The 18,302-nt window shown below is 42.4% G+C and overlaps 1 protein-coding gene across 1 annotated transcript in view; it reads right to left on the reverse strand.

Annotated features, from left to right (window-relative positions):
• Frmd5 (FERM domain containing 5) overlaps nt 1-18,302 on the reverse strand; it is a 277,641-nt gene that overhangs the window by 244,672 nt on the left and 14,667 nt on the right. The window lies entirely within an intron of this gene.

Genomic DNA, 18,302 nt, shown 5'->3' on the forward strand with positions numbered 1-18,302 from the left:
ACGTGACACAGTGCACAAATAGGGGTCAGAGGGCAATTTTCGGGAGTTCTCTCCTTCCAGCATGTGAATCCCGGGGATCACACTCAGGTCACCAACCTTGGCAACGAGCACCTTTACTGGCTGAGCCATCTCACTGGCCTTTGTCCCACCCTTTGCCAAATTCACCGTCTCATGACAGAAATATCAGCAGTGAAACACTGAATTACTGTGAAAAGTCAGAGGCTCCAAAACAGACTGAGTGTTGGCTCTGGCTTATAAGAATTGTTCCAGTTTCTTTCCCTGTCCTCAGGAAGAAAGAAAGAAGAAAGAAACAGAAGAGGGAAAGATAAATGACATCGCCCTTATGCCGTGTTCAGAGTCTCGGCCCACCAATGTCCCTCCCCCAATGCTCTCTCCAACAGTATCAAAAATAACGAGACTTCCATTTCCTTGGGTCGTGCCTCATAACCAAAAAAATGAAGCAGTCTTGGAAACTGACTGTTGTGGATATTTAAGGCCATATAAGCTTTCAAATATTTCATAAAAAATTTTACCCTCCTTAATCCTTGTCCTCTTCCCCAGTTCCTCTGACTCAACCTATTGCTCACTAAAATATGAACACATGGGGACAGTGTGCAATGGCCTGAGAAATTCCAGACTCAAAGCAGCCTGCAAAGACAAATGTCCACGAATATCTAGTGCAAGGAGGAAAGAGCCTATATTCGTGACATTTTTTTATACCTGCTACCTGATTTTTCATTCGAGGCTAGCATATGAGCAAGTGTTCATTTGCATAGCTGATAGGAAGTTGAGTCTAATCATTTACTCACAGTGCTGGAAGCTAAAGATGCAGAGATAAAAGATGAAATCAGACTCTTCATTCAACAACCCCAAAGTCCACAGGAAGACAGAGCCCCAACAACCTACAGTCACACTGTTTTTGACAGGAGTGAGGGCATAGGAGGATACAAAGGGATACATCTAACTCAAATCTGTGAAGATGAGGCATGGCTTCTCAAACAAGCATCAGAATCAAGTCTGGAGAAAGCCTTAGGAGAAATGGGTAGGGATGGGAGTGGAGGGGCAGAGCATTCCACACAGGAGTCAAAGACATGGATGTCCTGCCTGTGATCATAAGAATGTTCTGGAAATAGAGCAGCAATGCTTACTTTTTATTTAATAGCCCTAAATTATGCCATTTAGATGGTAAGTTTGATTATATATATAACCATATATAATATATATATATATGACCACACACATACAGATGTCTATGAGTGTGAAAACATCACTAGGATATCTATGAAAAAAGACTGAATAGCAAGAAGAGGGACTGAGATGCCTCAAGCTAGACAGTAAAGGGATCTGCGTTCCATGTTCAAGGACTGTGGAAGATAAGCCACAGGGAAGAAAGCCTGGAAGCTGCAGGAGTGATTAGCTGAGTGTTAATATGCTCCAGATGAGAGCTGAAGATCTGAATTCTGAGAGAGAGTGCCAATGGAAAGAATGAACAGAGTTCTAAGATAACAAGAACAAAGGAGCCTGTCATCATTAGTTTCAGCGGTCAACTCAATAACAAACCTACAGTCACCTAGGAAGAGGGAACCTCAGCCAAAGAATCACCTTGGTTAGACTGGCCTGTGGCCATGTCTGTGGGGCATTTTCTTAACTGCTAATCAATGTAGGCTGGCCCAGCTCGCTGTGGGCAGGACCATCCCTAGGCAGGTAGCTGAGCAAGCCAGGAGGAGAAAGCCAAGAAGCAGTTCCTGCTTCCACACTTGAGTTCCTGGATTGGCCTCCCTTGGTGGTGAGCTGAAACCAGTAAGCCAAAATAAACCCTTTCCTCACCAATTTGCCTTTGGTCATGGTGATTATCACAGCAACAGAACCCAAGTTAGAACAGAGCTTGACTGTGAGGGACGGGAAGAAAGAGCCCAAGATGCCTCTCTGGGCTCATGAGAATGCTACTCCCTGATATCAAAAGTATGTGGTTTCTGCTCTGACCTGCCAAGTTTGACGCCTTGGGGATAGAGGACAAAGACCAGCAGCAAACAGGTGATTTCTTGAGTGGGTCTGCTGACTCAGTGCTACTTCAGGGCCCCCAAAACAAAGAATAGATCCAAGGAGAAAGACATATTTTCCATCTTTGAAAAAATGCAGCACTTCAAATTACTAAGAAAAGGAGAGGCTTTGGTAGACTGATAGACTTCTCTAGCAAGGACTTTTGGAACACTGTCAAATGCCATCTTTTGAGATGATCATGTAATTTCTGTCCTTAAGACTACTCATATGGTATACTACATTTGCTGATTTGCATATATTGAACTCAGGTTGCATCCCTGGGATGAAAAGCAACTTGATTATGGTATATATATGATGTGTTCTTGAATTCAGTTTGCATCTATTTTGTTGAGAATTTCTACAGCTATGGTCATCAGAGAAATAGGTTTTTAATAGGTTTTTAATTTTCTCTTTTTGTTATCTGGTTTTGGTATCAGAGTAACACTGGCTTCATAGAATGACTTTAATAGTGTTCCTTCCCTTTCTGTACTGTGAAACAGTTTGAGAAGTATGTGGTAGAATTCAGGCAGGCTGTTTGGCAACTTGGAACATTTAGATGAATGGAGACAAATAGATTGGTTGCCATAAAACACCCTACTGAGTCCTTGAGAATTACCCCAACAATAATGCAGGATTTTTTTTTTCTGAGACAGGATCTTTCAGTGTAGTCTGGGATGATCTCAAACTTGGATCCTTCTTTCCTTCGCTCCCCAAGGGCTAGGATTACAGACATATACCATTAGCTTCAAGCTAATTTTAAGCATTAAATCCATCATCACAAAATAATCACATTTTCGTGGTGACACCTATATATTTCATTTGAATCCTTGTCATAAAACTCCGGCCATAGCCAAATGAATTACAGCAAACTTACCTGTCCTGATTTTATAGGAAGAAAATATATTACTCACTGGTTGGGGATATATTAATTTTATCAAGCCAAGAACGCCACATAGAAGAGGCAAGTAATTAACTATCACTGTGGTGGCACAAAAGGTTAGATGCATCTCCTAAAAATGAACCACACTCTCTGGGCAGCAGGATCAACTGTGCTATGTTATATCCATGGATGCTCACTGTTCTTTTCTTGAATTAGTAACAGATATATGTGAAGAATCCCTCACCTGTGCCCATGAACAGGCTTTCAATTTGGTGGGTAAATATCAAGTTACCATCTCTATTAACTGTGTGTTCTACTCAGAAGGACAAGTCAGACACACTGGGAATACTTGACTCAGGATGACGACAATTCGGAAGGCTTCTGAAAGAAATAACAAGTGACAAGAAGAAGGTGGTTGAACTAAACTGAGGGAGAGAGGTGAGGGCCATCTGGCTGGAAAGAACAGCAGGAGACAGGTAGACGAGACCTCTTTGTCTACATCTACAGCAAACTCAAGGAGAGACCAGTTATGCTCCTGTTGACAGAGAGCACATGGCTCACTTCTGGCAGACGCATTTAATCTCTTGTGCCCCCACAGTGCCATGGTAATCACTAGTGTGATGAGCGATGCATAATTAATAACTGATTTGAATGCACTGAAACTGTGGTAATTCCCGGGAACTCAGGGAGTGGTGTATGGCAACCAACTTCTGCTTCCATCAGTAATGGGACCGGCCTCATCTCCCTGTCTCCATTTATCTGAACGTTCTAAGTTCCAAAACAGCCTCTTACTCCACCATCACCATTCCCTCCTACCAAGAACACCCCACTAACATTATTTTCACAGGAATTGGGTTCAGCTGAGTGACTTCTTTCTCCACTTTTATGTGAGCTGTCGGTCACCTTTATGAGCCTGATGGTCTGCATTCCTCCCAAGGGGTTTTAGGGAGAGACATTTCCTTAAAGGATTGTAAACCTCAGATTCCCTCTTCCTTTCTTCTTTCTTTGGTAGCTAATGCCCACAAAAATAAAAAATAAAATAAAAATAATAAAATAAAATAAAGAGATGGGAGATGTCGTAGTTGGTATATATATAAAAAAAATTACCCAGGGGTGGTGGTGGTGGTGCACACCTTTAATCCCAGCACTTGAGAGACAGAGGCAGGTGGATCTCTGTGAGTTGGAGGCCAGCCTAGTCTACATGGTGAATTTCAGGCGAGCCAGAGATAGGTAATGAGACCCTATCTCAAAAAACCAACAAAACAAAACAAAATCCTAGTATTTTAATATTTCTTTTTCCTAGCATTTTACATTGTTATACTTAATTATTTATTTTTTATACCTTTTTAGAGATTCATTATGTGTGTGTGTGAGAGAGAGAAAAACAGACAGACAGACAGACAGAGAAAGAGAAAGAGAGAGAAAAAAGAAAGAGACGAGTGCAGGTACCCATGGAGGCCAGAAGAGAGCATCTGACCTCCTGGAGCTGTAGTTAGAAGCAGTTGTATGCCACCTTACATGGGTGCTGAGAATCAAACTCACATCCTCTGGAAAAACAGCAAGTGTTCTCTCAACTACTGAGCCATCGCTGTAGCTCCCTTTATATTTTTTTATTTAATTATTTTCAGTGCCAGGGACTGAACCCAGGGCCCCATACATGATAGCGAGGTAAGCCCAAAATTCTTAAATTAATTTTTGATTGACATATGAAAATTACTTATGGAGTGCATGTGATGCTTTGACAAATGTGTGCACTCTATGATGTTTAAAAATGAGTTAAGCTTAAGCCACCCAAGCAAGTGCTGGCTGGGCCCATGGTCCTGGGCAGCCAGAAGCTGGGGCATGTCACTACAAAGAACAAATACGTGATGGAGAGATGGGAAATATAGAAAAATGGAGTGGTGCGTGAGTTAGGGAGTCAGAACTGGAGAGGGAGGGCTAAGGTCTACATGCTTTTACAGCCCAGTAGGGTTGGTAGGATGGTGTACAACAGCCTGGAGCTTATGCAGATGCAGACTCAGACCTGTTGTAGAGTATTATTTTAAGGTGTGTTACTTTTGTTTATATTGCATTTGTTTAACTCTGTGAAACTGTGTTACTGTGCCTGTGTAAAACACCTGATGGTCTAATAAATCGAACAGCCAATAGCAAGGCAGAAGAAAGGATAGGCCAGACTGGCAGGCAGAAAGAATAAATAGAAGGAGAAATCTGGGAGAGGTAGAAAAGAAGGAGCCAGAGAAGGAGGAGGACATCAAGGGCTAGCCACCCAGCTACACAGCAAGCCACAGAGTAAGAGTAAGATTTACAGAAGTAAGAGAACAGGAAAAGTCCAGAGAAAAAAGATAGACGGGATAATTTAAGTTAAAAAAAAAAAAAGCTGGAAAGAAATAAGCCAAGCTAAGGCCAGGCATTTATAATTAAGAATAACCCTCCGTGTGAGTGATTTATTTGGGAGCTGGGTGTCAGGCCTCCAAAAAAGCAAAAACAAACAACACAGCCCCTGAACTTGCTGCCTGGCCACAGGATCCCCCTGGTTCTGGGCAACATTGGAGGCTGGAGATGAGGAAAGGTTCACTTTCTGGATTGAACCCCCTCAAAGTACCACCCTGGTCTGCAATACCACAGGAGGCCATGTTGGTATCAGTGGTCCATGCTGCTGCCCCAGACCATGATGAAGCCTGATATCCATGTGGACATATGTAGTCTATGTAATGTCCTCAGGCTTTGTTGCCTCAGAGAGCCATGCTGATGTGAGTGACATGTGTAACCACCTGAGACCATGTTGAAGCTCATGGTTCTTTCAGCTGCTGATGGCCATGTTGATGTCTACGACCTGTTATCATCAAAGCCAACGATGATATGAGTTTGGGACTCATGCCTGAAGCCATGTTAACATCCATGAGCGCAGGAGAACTGGTCCACCCCTCACCGGGCCACAGCACCAAGGTGCAGGTGGTAGAGTGGGCATGGGAGAGCTAGTCCCACCCCATTCCAACCACCACATGGCGGGGATGCAATCAGAGAAAGACTCCTCCTCCCGTGGGGGCCTGGCCACTAGGAATTTGACTACGCTCCAGTGAATATAGGGACAACACAAATGGCATTCCCTCTTTTTGGATAGGGAGGTCATAGAGGAGGGGGACGCAGACATGGGAAGACTGGGAGGTGATCCTGATGGGGTGCATGATGTGAGATTTCCAAATAATCAATAAAATATAACCTAAGAAAACAAGTTAAGCCGGGCGGTGGTGGCGCACACCTTTAATCCCAGCACTCGGGAGGCAGAGCCAGGCGGATCTCTGTGAGTTCGAGGCCAGCCTGGGCTACCAAGTGAGTCCCAGGAAAGGCGCAAAGCTACACAGAGAAACCCTGCCTTGAAAAACCAAAAAAAAAAAAAAAAAAAAAAAAAAAAAAAGAGAGAGAGAAAGAAAACAAGTTAAGCAAATCTATCTACTGAAACATTTACAATTTCTTGACAGTAAAATGATTCAAAATTCTTCTTTTTTTTTTTTTTTACAAGTATAATCTATTCTCATTATTATGGTCACCCTGCTGGGCAACTCACACCAGTCTCTTAGCTATACTCCTAACTATAAATCAGTGTCCACATAATAGATATATCCCTCCTCCTCCTCCCTTCTTAACATTTGTCTTTATATTTACATTGCTCTGCCTAACACTTAGTTTCTGAATCTCAGCTAGCTTTCTTTTTATTAGAGTGCCGATTTTGGGTTTGTTATTTCCTCTAGCCTTATGTTTGTTTCCTACCTTCAGGCTAAGAAGTTAATTATCTCTCTGTCTTAAGATACCAATGGAAGGCCCCAACTCCCCATCTTCAAAAGCTTTTTATATTAAGCTTGACTCTCAGGATTTCAGGAAAATGGTGAGCAAGCTCCTCAGTTCAGCTACCTCTCCAACAGAACATAAACACCTCAAAGGCAGGAAACAGGTCCGTGGGCCTTCTCTGCGTACCCTGGAGCAAAGCGGTCAGGCACTCAAGACGATACTTTTTAAAGGACGCTGAATAAGTAATGATTGTGGTCCTAACATAATGAATCTGACAGATTCATTATATTGTTTCTTTCGATCACTTCCTATCAAATTTCCCTCCCACTGATATCAAGTTGATAACAGCTCTAGATTCTATCAATTATTCACCATCCTCAGGAGACTATCAAAGCTGCGCTGAAGATCTGGACATACTACCATTTGTTAGACTGCTAACTAAGCCCAGAGGAAGCAAAATATCCAAGCCCTCACTCATTCTTCACCATATATGAAAGACGGGAGAGAGGCGGGCTGGGTAAACAGCTGCTGTCTGTGAGCCTCTGTGCCTGCCCCTACCCCGTCCCCCGTCCCCCGTCCCCCGTCCCCGCTTCTAAACCACCACCTCAGAAGTGCGAACTGCTGATTAGCGCCCAGGAGTCCACCTTCTAAGTTCCTCCACTGCTGCTGGGAACCAGATTAAATGTTAGCAGACAGTATCTGTCCAGCAAGAGAAGTCTTGCAAGGCTGAGCTCCACGTTCCTGCACTTCCAGGCAGCTCTGTGGGCTCTCAAGAAAGCAGGGCAAGCAGCAGAGAGACAGGCTGCCCAGGCTTCTGGAAGCTCATGCCCCGACCCAGTTCCTTGTAACTCAGGCTATCCCCCATGCCTTTCCTTCACTCCCATCCAGACAGTATCTACCCCCCATCAGATCAGCTTGGTTTCCTTGAACATCCTCCTTAAACTTACCACACCCAGTTAGCCCAGCACATGTCAACATGGCATGCTAGGGACTTTCTCATGTGACCTTCTGACAGGACAATTTGCTAATACAGTTATACATGATCTTTTAACATACAGTTTCTTTTTTAACCTTAGGGCATGTTTTGGGTGTGTTTGTTTTGTTTAGATTTATTTTATGTGTGTATTTTCCCTGCGTGTATGTATGTGCCTGGTGCCTGCAGAGGCCAGAAGAGGGCATAGGATCCCCTGACACTGAAGTTACAAATGGTTGTGAGCTGTCATGTGGGTGATGGGGATCGAACCTGGGTCCTCTGAAAGAATAGCCAGTGCTCTTTAACCACAGAGCCATCTCTGCCGCCCCTAAAAGTATCTTTTGAATTAGCTGCTTTTTATATTTGTATATTCTATCATTTGATACCTCATAATTACTTAATCATTCTGTTTCATACATGTTCAATTTTTTTTACCATTATAATGTTTTATTGAATGTGCTCATATAAAAACTATTTTCTCCAATTTTTAATAATTTTCTTGGAGTAATGTTGAGGATTGAGCTTGTCAGACTTTCCAGGAAGTCTGCTGAGCGGACTAACTGATATCCCACCCAAAGGCTGTCCTGCAGCTCCTGGTCTCCTCTACTTCAAACATTTCTTCTCTCCCTGTTGCTCTTGATCAATATCATTTCAGGATCACCAAGACTACTACTCCTCCCCATCGATTACTACTTCAGATCTGGCTATCTGTGCTCTCCTGTGTGCTCACAGTAAGCACTGGCCTCAAGGAATTCACAAGAGAAATCACAGGCCCACTGTGAGCCTCGCTCTGTAGAAGCTGGTAAATGTAATAACGGAATAAATCACACGTATCTGGCTTGTGCACCACACTTGGGTTTGCTCTCTTCCCCTCCCTCATCTATTCCTGGCTTCCTGAAAGGCTCTGATCACCTTTCCCCTAACATGTAACCCTTCAGGTCATACCCTTTGTCTTCCACCAGGAAAATATAGAGCAGACCCCAGATTCTTCCTGATCTTAACTGGGGTTTAGCCTCAACCAAATGAGTCCTTTGGAATTGGTATTCCAAAAAGTACCTTGAGAACAACTTTTTAAAGAAGAAGAAAAGCCAGGTGGTAGTGGCACACGCCTTTAATCCCAGCACGCAGGAGGCAGAGGCAGGTGGATCTCTGTGAGTTTGAGGCCAGCCTGGTCTACAGAGGGAGTTCCAGGACAGGCTCCAAAGCTATACAGAGAAACCCTGTCTCAAAAAAACAAAAAAATAAAAATAAAAAAAGAAGAAAAAAAAATCCCAGGGTCGGGGGTGAGATGCAAAATCACCAGTGAAAAGGGGAGAGTGGAAAAGTGGAGAGAAGAGAAATTCCATAATGGGGTTGGGAAACAGGAGGGAGAAACACAGGAGAGAACACAGAACCCTTTGGACATAGCCAAGCATGCAGAGCACTCCTCTTTCGCTGGAAACGCCAGTGGTTGCTGAAGCCTGCTTGAGCAGACTTCATATTTACCTAACAGTGTAGACTCCTGGGGGCCCTGTTTCGTCTCTCATTAGAAAACGGGAGTTCCAATATGACACAGACAAAAACGAAAATTTTAGCTTCAGCTATGGTACCTATTTATATGTAATTTCTGAGAATCCTAAACTCTGTTAAGCTATCTGAATGTAATTTTTTAAATTGTGATAAAACTATAATGACTTCCATGTTTGAATACTGTACTACTAAAATTCCTTTCAATATCAGAGGGAAAAAAAAAGTACTTCCCTTGTTTGAACATATCTAGACAAAGACAATTATTGTCACCTTCAATTTTTAAATATCTATTCAGAGGTAGAATATAATATTCAGTCTTTGAATACTGTCTTGTGTGCTGAGCTTTATAAGCCCTTTTGTCCCCAGAAGTAAGATGATATCAGTACATAAATTGTTGAGGGGATTCCCCCCGCCCCCAGTCTGGGGCACTGGGACCCTGGGCTCTACTATGATGGAGCTACATCTTCAGCCTTCACTATTTTTACACAGGGCCTCAGGGAACCGCCAGCTGGCCTTGAACTCCAGCCCAGACAGGTGCTGAACTTGCAATCTTCCTGCCTCAGCCTCTTGCAAATCTGGGATTACAGGCAGAACCACCCTATTCCAACCATTTGATTCTTAAATGTGACACGTGTTTTCTTTGTTTGTTTGTTTTTGTTTGTTTGTTTAAGACATAGCCCAGGCTTGCTTCAAACTCACAATGTAGCCCAAGCCGGCCTCAAAACTCAGAGTGCTGGGATTCCAGTAGTGATCCACCATGCCCGGATCTTAAACACAACTTTTGAAGTTTTTCTGTCAAATATACGGTTCGCTGGTACGCTTTCCATGGGTTTGGGTTTTGTTTGACTCTTGTTTTGTTGTTGTTGCTGTTAAGTACCTGGTTGGTCGCTTAAATCTCCTTTCAGTGGAGGCTGGAGAGATCGATGGCTCAGGGGGTGAAACTACTGACTGCTCTTCTAGAGGACTTGAGTTCAATTCCCAGCACCCGCAGGACGGCACACAACCATCTGTAACTCCAGATCCAGGAATCTGACACCCTCTTCTGGCTTCCAGGGGTAAGAGGCAGGCATGTGAGGCACTGACATACAAGCAGGCCAAACAGCCAGACACATAAAATAAAAATTTTAAAAATACATTCGATGTTTCTATGTACACAGAATGAAATCCCCTTTTCCCAAGATGTTTCCCCATTGAGTACAGTTGTGAACTTACCTATACTTAGTATTAGTTTCCTATTAGTGGACCCCACACATTTCTAAGCCAGGAGCCTCATGCAGACAAAGAAAGTCAAGTTTCTCGTGTTTGATAGCCACTTGAAATGTTTTTTGATTTGCACACAATAATTCTATGTATTTATGTGTTGCAGTATGATAGTCTGACACATAAATACACAGTATAATGATCAAATCAGTAACTGGCAAGTCCATCATCTGAAGCACTTACCATATCTTTGTATGGTAAGAACATCTACATTCTTGCTATTTTGAAACATACAATTATATTATTGTTCACAAAGTCTATATTGTATTGATGGAGCTTTGGCTTCCTAGGTAAGCCATTGGCTTTTGTCAACTAGTCCACAAACATCTAATCCCTATAAACTTGGAAACTCTAGATTGAGCTATGAATTTCTTTAGTTTTCTATTATTTTTTATTTTAAATGATATACTTTTATAAACGTATCATTTAAAATACTTCTACTTACAGTAGCTTTTTAGAGAGTCATCCAGAAGATAGACCTATATTACTCTAGCTCACCATGCTTTCACATAGTCTATTCCTTTTGCTACATTTAAAAATGTATATACATGCTGGGCATGGTGGTACATGTCTTAGGAGACAGAGGCAGGTGGATTTGTGAGTTCAAGGTCAGCCTGATCTACATAGTGAGCTCCAGGACAGGGAACATAGTGAGACCCTGTCTCAAAAAACATAAAAACAAAAGATACACACACAAACCCACAAACCTAAAACAATTTTTACTTAGTGACAAGACATGTATACATAAGCCAACATTTTGAAGGCCCAAAAGAAATCCAAGAATGCTGAGCAGAGAAAACTGCTTAAAGTCTATGTTGGTCCACATTTTTTATACAACAATATTCTAAATAGAAAATACACTGTTATTGGGATGACAGGAAGTTTAGAATATGACTTAATGAACATATTATTAAAATACACTAGTGGGGGTGAGGGAGGTAATTTAGGTGTGGAACACTTGCTGAGCACATTTGAGGCCCTGGGTAGAGTTTTCAGAGGGAGAAAAGAAGCCTGAGGAATAAGAGACAAATTATAACTGGTACCATAATCAAGTCCAGGTGGTATTCTAGGGAAGCCATTCTATTTCCAATCAAATCATCCATCCAACTGATCAGATTACCCAGTTCACTGGTAATGAGTCTCTCTGGTCTACTGAGTATTCATATACATTATGGGCTTTGGGTTATTGTTTCATGGCTGTACTTAGAACTTGGGATTTTTTATTTTTGGTGTAATAGGAAGCATACAATAACATACACCGAGAATGCTTTCCCTCTAGTATCTTTATAACACAGATGATATTTTTTAAGTAAAGACATGATTTTCCCTTGGATATGAATCATTAAAATCTATGCATGCAAAAATTTGAATTCCAGGGCCAGTGAAATGGCTCAGTGAACACAAACACTTGCTGGGCAAGCCTAAAGACCCAGGTTCGATCCCCAGAATCCTCATGAAAGCGGAAGGGGAGGAGTGACTCCACAAAGTTGTCCTGTGACCTCCATACCAGCAGTACAGTGTGCCCTTCCTCCCTATAATCACAAATAAAATAAAATCTTTTGAAAATTTTCAAATGCCAACGCGTAACTCAGCTGGCACAGACACCATTGCCTTCCCCATGCTAGGCTCCATTTCCCACCCTCAGGAGGGCTGCTGTGTCCCTACTGGAGAGGAAACATTCAGATTACATTCAAGCTTTTAACGCAGTATCATTGTGCATCATTTTTATTTAGCTACACAATCTGTTTCTAAAATAAGACATATACCTCAAAACTGTTTATAAGTAAATTACTAACACATCAGAATTTCTATTTCCTTTACTTTAATTTAGAATTAAATTCAATGACTTTTTGAAAAGTACTCTGTAATTTCAAAAAATGGGACATGCTGTTTTTCAAATATTGCTCCAAACAATGAAGGCAGATACAACAACAACAAAAAGCTAAATAAATCTCCTAAGAATGCAGTGATATTTTATGCTAGATAGAATTACTCTCCAAAACACACATTCATTTCCGTACTACTCAAAATATATAATTTTAATTTTAAAATAAATTTGAATAAAAAGAAGTTAAGGGGCTGGAGAGAGAGCTCAGTAGTTAAGAGCATTAACTTGGTAATCCTGAAGACTAGAGTTCAGACCCCACATAAGAAGCCAAGCATCCCAGCAGAGGTCTAGAACCCTAGTCCTAGTAAGCCAGGGACAGAGGATCACTGGGTCTTGCTGGATTCCAGTGTGGCTGAGATACAAGCCTTGGGTTCAGGGAGGTCCCAGACTCAAAGAAGTAGGTGGAAAGTGATAGCAGAGGACACCTGACACCCTCTTGTGTCCTCTGCATGAAAGAGCAAGCATACCCATTCACACATGCACATACATTCACACAGACACACATATACATGAATAAATAAATGAACAATTAATGAATATATTTAAAAGAAGTTGAAAAGGCTGGATGTAGTGGTGCATGCCTTTCATCTCAGAGACAGGTGGATCTCTGTGAGTATAATCTGATCTACATAATACGTTCCAGGCTAGCCAGCAACTACATAGTAAGATCCTGTCTCAAAAAACAGAAAAGCAAAAAGCAAGGGAGGAAGAGAGAAGAAATTGGTAATATAGACAGTGACCACTCAAAAGGACTTTGAAAACCCTCAGGTTAAAAAAAAAGAAAAAAGTTTTCCCTCATCAATCAAGAAAAGGAGTTACACTTGAAGTGGCACCGTATCAGCCCAGGGATCAGAAGGGAAGCTACTCCACTTCACCAACGAGGAGAAAGCTGCCTCCAGTGTTGCAGCTACTGAGGACCGAGGGCTTTACTCCAGGCTAGACTGAGGAGAAGGGATCAGGAAGTGAAATCTCTTCTTGTCAGAACTGCGGGAGTTGAAACACGGGACCCGGCCATTCCTACCCGGGAAGCATGCAGTGATAAGGTATCGTGAAATCTATTCCAGACCAACAAGTGAGTCTGGACAAGGCAGAAGAGGAGTAGATTTCAAACACATCTTAAAGGAGCAAGAAGCTAAGAGAAGAGGCTGTGAGAAAATGATGGAAGAGGGAGATTCAAGGCTGAAGAAATCTATGTGCTACTTAGAGGTTTAGTGCCTCCGCCATGCTTGTTAAACTAAACATCTATACAAAATTAAACCAGCCTACTATCTTTTCCATCGGAGACATCTCAAGTACGCATATCTTCTTTTTCTTTTTTTTTTTTGGGGGGGGTGTTGGACAAAAATAACAAAGTGTCAGAAGAGGAGGGGGACCCGGATCAGAGCAAAGTTTTTCCCAAGTAAGTAGAGTTGCAGGACAGATGCCAAAAGACTACAAAGAAATTACAGCCAAGAGATGAGTGTGGTGGCTCATGTTGACCTGTCAACTTGACACAACCTCGAAGGGCCTGGGAAGAGTCTTAACTGCTACGTTAGCTTGACCTCCGGGCGCGTCTTGGGGGCTGGTGTTGAGTGACAAGTGATGTGGGAGGAGGGCGCAGGCCACCGTGGATGACACCATACCCTAGGCCAGGGGCCCGCAACTGTAGGAGAAAGGAACCAAGCCAACAGGCCTACACGTATTGACTGCTCTCTGCTCTTGACTGTGGAGGCGATGTGACCGGCTGCTTCAGCCTCCTGTCACTGGGACTTGCCTGCCTCGATGGACTCTACCCTGGAATTGTGAGGCAAATAAGGAGCTCCCTTCTCCTCTAAGTTGATTCTTGTCAGAGTGTTTTATCACAGCAACGAGGTCGAAACTAGGACAGCTGCAGGAGGAAAACTCATTAAGAAAGAAAGGACACATCCCAGTTCAAAGATTATGGTTAAGGAGATCACTGCTGGGGGAGGGCCTTGTGAGGGCCCACCCCTCACTGAAGGGCGACTGGAAGTTAAAGGCTGCTGCAGGTGGGGGGAGGGGGGGTCACACAAGCAACCCTGATTAAACTCAGTGGGACACACACACACACACACACACACACACACACACACACACACACACAGAGGTGTGGCTCAGTGGCTGAGAGTTCTTGTTGATCTTGCAGATGACCCAGATTTGGGTCACAGCACTTGCATCCTATGGCTCACAACTGACCGTAACTCCAGCTCCAGGAAACACAATGCCTCTAGGCTCTGCTCATCAGGCGCCTGCACACACACTGTGCACATGGACTCATGAAGGCAAATAACAATAAATAAATCTCATTTTAGGATGACAGCAGGAGGTGGACTTATTGGGAAGAAGCCTGGGCAGGGGAAGAGCAGGAGTAAGGGAGGAGAAAATGATCAAATGCATCATACACATATATGAAATGTAAAAACATGTTAAAAGAAAAGTAATTTAAAAGACTAATACTTTACCGAATAACATTTAAAATGTTATTTTAAGTTTTTAAAAATTTACAAAACGCTATCACATCTCCTCCCTCCCTCGGCCCTGCTCCTGTCTCTCTGTGTTTCTCTGCCTTCAACTTCATCCAACTCTTTGAAGGAGGTTAGGTAGATATACCTATTATCTTTTCTTACTTTTGGGGAAACACATACATAAAGGGCACCCAAGTTCTGACACTTCATTCTCACTCAGGGTGGTACAGGTGATACGAAACAAACCCAAGACTGACTTCAAGTTTTCTAAATACAAAGGGGATGATCTTCTCCCTATACCATTACTACATAAAACTACTGAAACCTACCACAGGCAGCTAATAAAACCCGCTCAGTCTAAGCATGCATGGCTCCACTCCTCAGCCCTCCAGCTAAGCTCAGAGTCATCAGTGCAGAACTGAAAAACCCCAGTAAAGATTGCAAAACCACGTCCTTCTTACAAAAAACAACTTATTTTAACCATTATGATGACAGTTAATGAATTCAATTTTACCCTTTCCGCACTGACAGGCCACGGCCGGTGTTTGTCAAAACGGATCACAAAATGTATGTCTGTTTCCCCACAGCAAATCCCTGCTTGTTCCCTCACCTGCTTTCCTAACGCACTGTCATTTATAACCTCTCACAAGTCGTGCCACATTCCCAGTACAGTCCTTCTGGAAGGCTGTGTACGAGAAATCGGTTTCCTAAGGAAAGACAACCCTCACTCTTCAGAGCATGAAAGATGACTTAGTTTCTATTACTACCTTTTACCATCAAGGAAACTTTTAATATTTCTGATTATAACAAACATTAATCAGTGGGCTTTTCAATATCATTGTTCAGTAATCAACTAAATAAAGCTGCACGTGACACAAAACACCACATCAAGAGCAAGGAGTGCTGAGTCAATCCCAGGCCTCAGGGCGGTGGGGAGGCGGGCAAGGCAATGTCTCCTCTGCCTCCTCCACCCCTCCCCCACTCTCTGACACTAGGGAATCAAACAGGGCCTTAGGCATGCTAGGCAAGCATTGACCACCTAGCGGCATCTGAGCCCCTACAATTCATATGGAAATGCAACATAGCATTTCCCAACAATCTTAAAAATGAACAAAGTTGGGAGCTGGGGAGATGGATCGATGGTTAAGAGTACTTGCTGCTCTTCCAGAGGACCTAAATTCAGTTCCCAGCACCCACACAGGCAGATCACAACTGCCTGTAACTCCAACTCCAAGATAGCAGACATCATCTTCTCAGATCTGCAGGCACCCATGTGGCATTTACTTACACAGACACACATGCACATAAATAAAAATACATTTTTAAAAGAACTAAGATAGGAAGCCAGGGAGATGGCCCATTCTGCTCTTGCAGAGGACCTGAGTTCAGTTCCCAGCGCTCACGTCAGACAACACACAACTGTCTGTAACTTCAATTCCAGAAGATCTGGTGCCCCCTTCTGGACTCCATAGACACATGCACTCACACATGCACATATTCACATACAGATAGACAGACAGACAGACACACACACACACACACACACACACACACACACAATCTTTTTTAAAAAGAGAGCAAAGTTAGTGAATTCACACTTCCTGAAAAGCTAAATTAATCAAGGAATGTGGTACTAGAGTGAAGGTATAAAGATGAATGAAACAACACTAAGGGTCAGAAATTAGTCCATATATTTATGATCAGTTGATCTTCAGGAAAATGGACCAAGACAACTCAATGGGAGAAAGAATGGTTTTTTAAAACTCATAAGTATGAGCTTCCCATATATCCTCATGCAAAAATATCTCGGTTCCCAACACCTACATTAGTTCACAACCACCTGTTAACCCCAGCTCAAGGATATGTGATGCCATCTTCTGGCCTCCACACACAACTGCACTCATGTGCACATACCCCCCACACAAACACACATACATACACATAAATAAAATAAAATCATTGAAAAATGTAAAGATAGTCCACAGAACAAAAGGCAATACTTTAAAGTATCAGATAAAGATATTATATCCAGAATATATTGCTGTGGGATGGTCTGTATGTCAAGTGTGTTGCTAATTGGTCAATAAATAAATCACTGATTGGCCAGTGGCCAGGCAGGAAGTATAGGCAGGACAAGGAGGAGAATAAAACTAGGAAGTGGAAGGCTGAGTCAGAGACACTGCCAGCCGCCACCATGACAAACAGCATGTGAAGATGCCAGTAAGCCAAGAGCTATGTGGCAAGGTATAGATTTATAGAAATGGATTAATTTAAGATATAAGAACAGTTAGCAAGAAGCCTGCCACGGCCATACAGTTTGTAAACAATATGTCTCTGTGTTTACTTGGTTGGGTCTGAGCGGCTGTGGGACTGGCAGGTGAGAGAGATTTGTCCTGACTGTGGGCCAAGCAGGAAAACTCTAGCTGCAATACATAGTGAATTCTAACTCAATGAGAAGACAATAATCCAATTTAAAATGTGCATGCCAGGCCAGAGGGCACATGCCTGTAATTCCAGCTACTAGGAGACTAAGGCAGGGGAATCCTAAATTTGATGCATTTATCTAATTATTCTTTATCAGTAAAAAATTGGGAGTCAGATATTGGGGTAAGATCCTGAATGATCAGAGAAGCAGAGAAGCCACCAGTCACTTCCTCTCTCTTCCATTCCTCAATCCAAAGGGCCTGAGATCCTCTCTCTGCTCTGCCTTACTACTACCTGTCTCCTATCTGTCCTCAATCCATGACCTCTATGGTTCATTTTAGTTAGCTAGTCTAACTCTGCCCTCTGACTCCAAGCAAGCTTTATTGTCAGAATATGATCAAAATATCACACAACACAAATTCAAGGCTTATCTGAGATAGAAAGTGAATTCAAGGCTAGCCTGAGCAACTTAGTAAGATCTTGTCTCTAAACAAACAGTAAAAAGAGCTGAGGATATACCTCAGGGGTAGAGCACTTGCTTAGCATGCACAAGCATGGTACTAGGCTCAGTCCCCAGTACCATAAAAACATGCATACATAACATATACACATAAAGTAGCAAAAGATTTTAATATGTAGTTCTTCCCAAAGTAAATATAAAGGGATTAAAAAATATTCTGAACATTTAGTTGTCAAGGAAATGCAAATGAAAAGCACAATGAGATAGCACGTCATACATTAGAATGCCTTAGTCAAAAGTACACACAAGAGTGAATACTCAGCAGAAGAGACTGGAACCCTCAGGCACATAGTGTGAAAACGACTTCACTGTTCCTCAAAAATACTATGTGCTGGGCGGTGGTGGTGCACACCTTTAATCCCAGCACTTGGGAGGCCTTAAACAATAACTTTATGGAATACAAACTGTTAAAAAAAAAAAAACAAACATTATGCCAAATGCAAGAAACCAGACTCATACTTCATAACCACAATATGACACTATAGAAAAGGTGAAACTCTAGGGAGATAAATCAGAGTCACAGCTGCCAGACACTGGAGAAGGAGGAAAAGACAGACCTC

The sequence above is a fragment of the Peromyscus eremicus genome, chromosome 4 (assembly GCF_949786415.1).
Source record: "Peromyscus eremicus chromosome 4, PerEre_H2_v1, whole genome shotgun sequence".
Lineage (NCBI taxonomy): Eukaryota > Metazoa > Chordata > Mammalia > Rodentia > Cricetidae > Peromyscus > Peromyscus eremicus.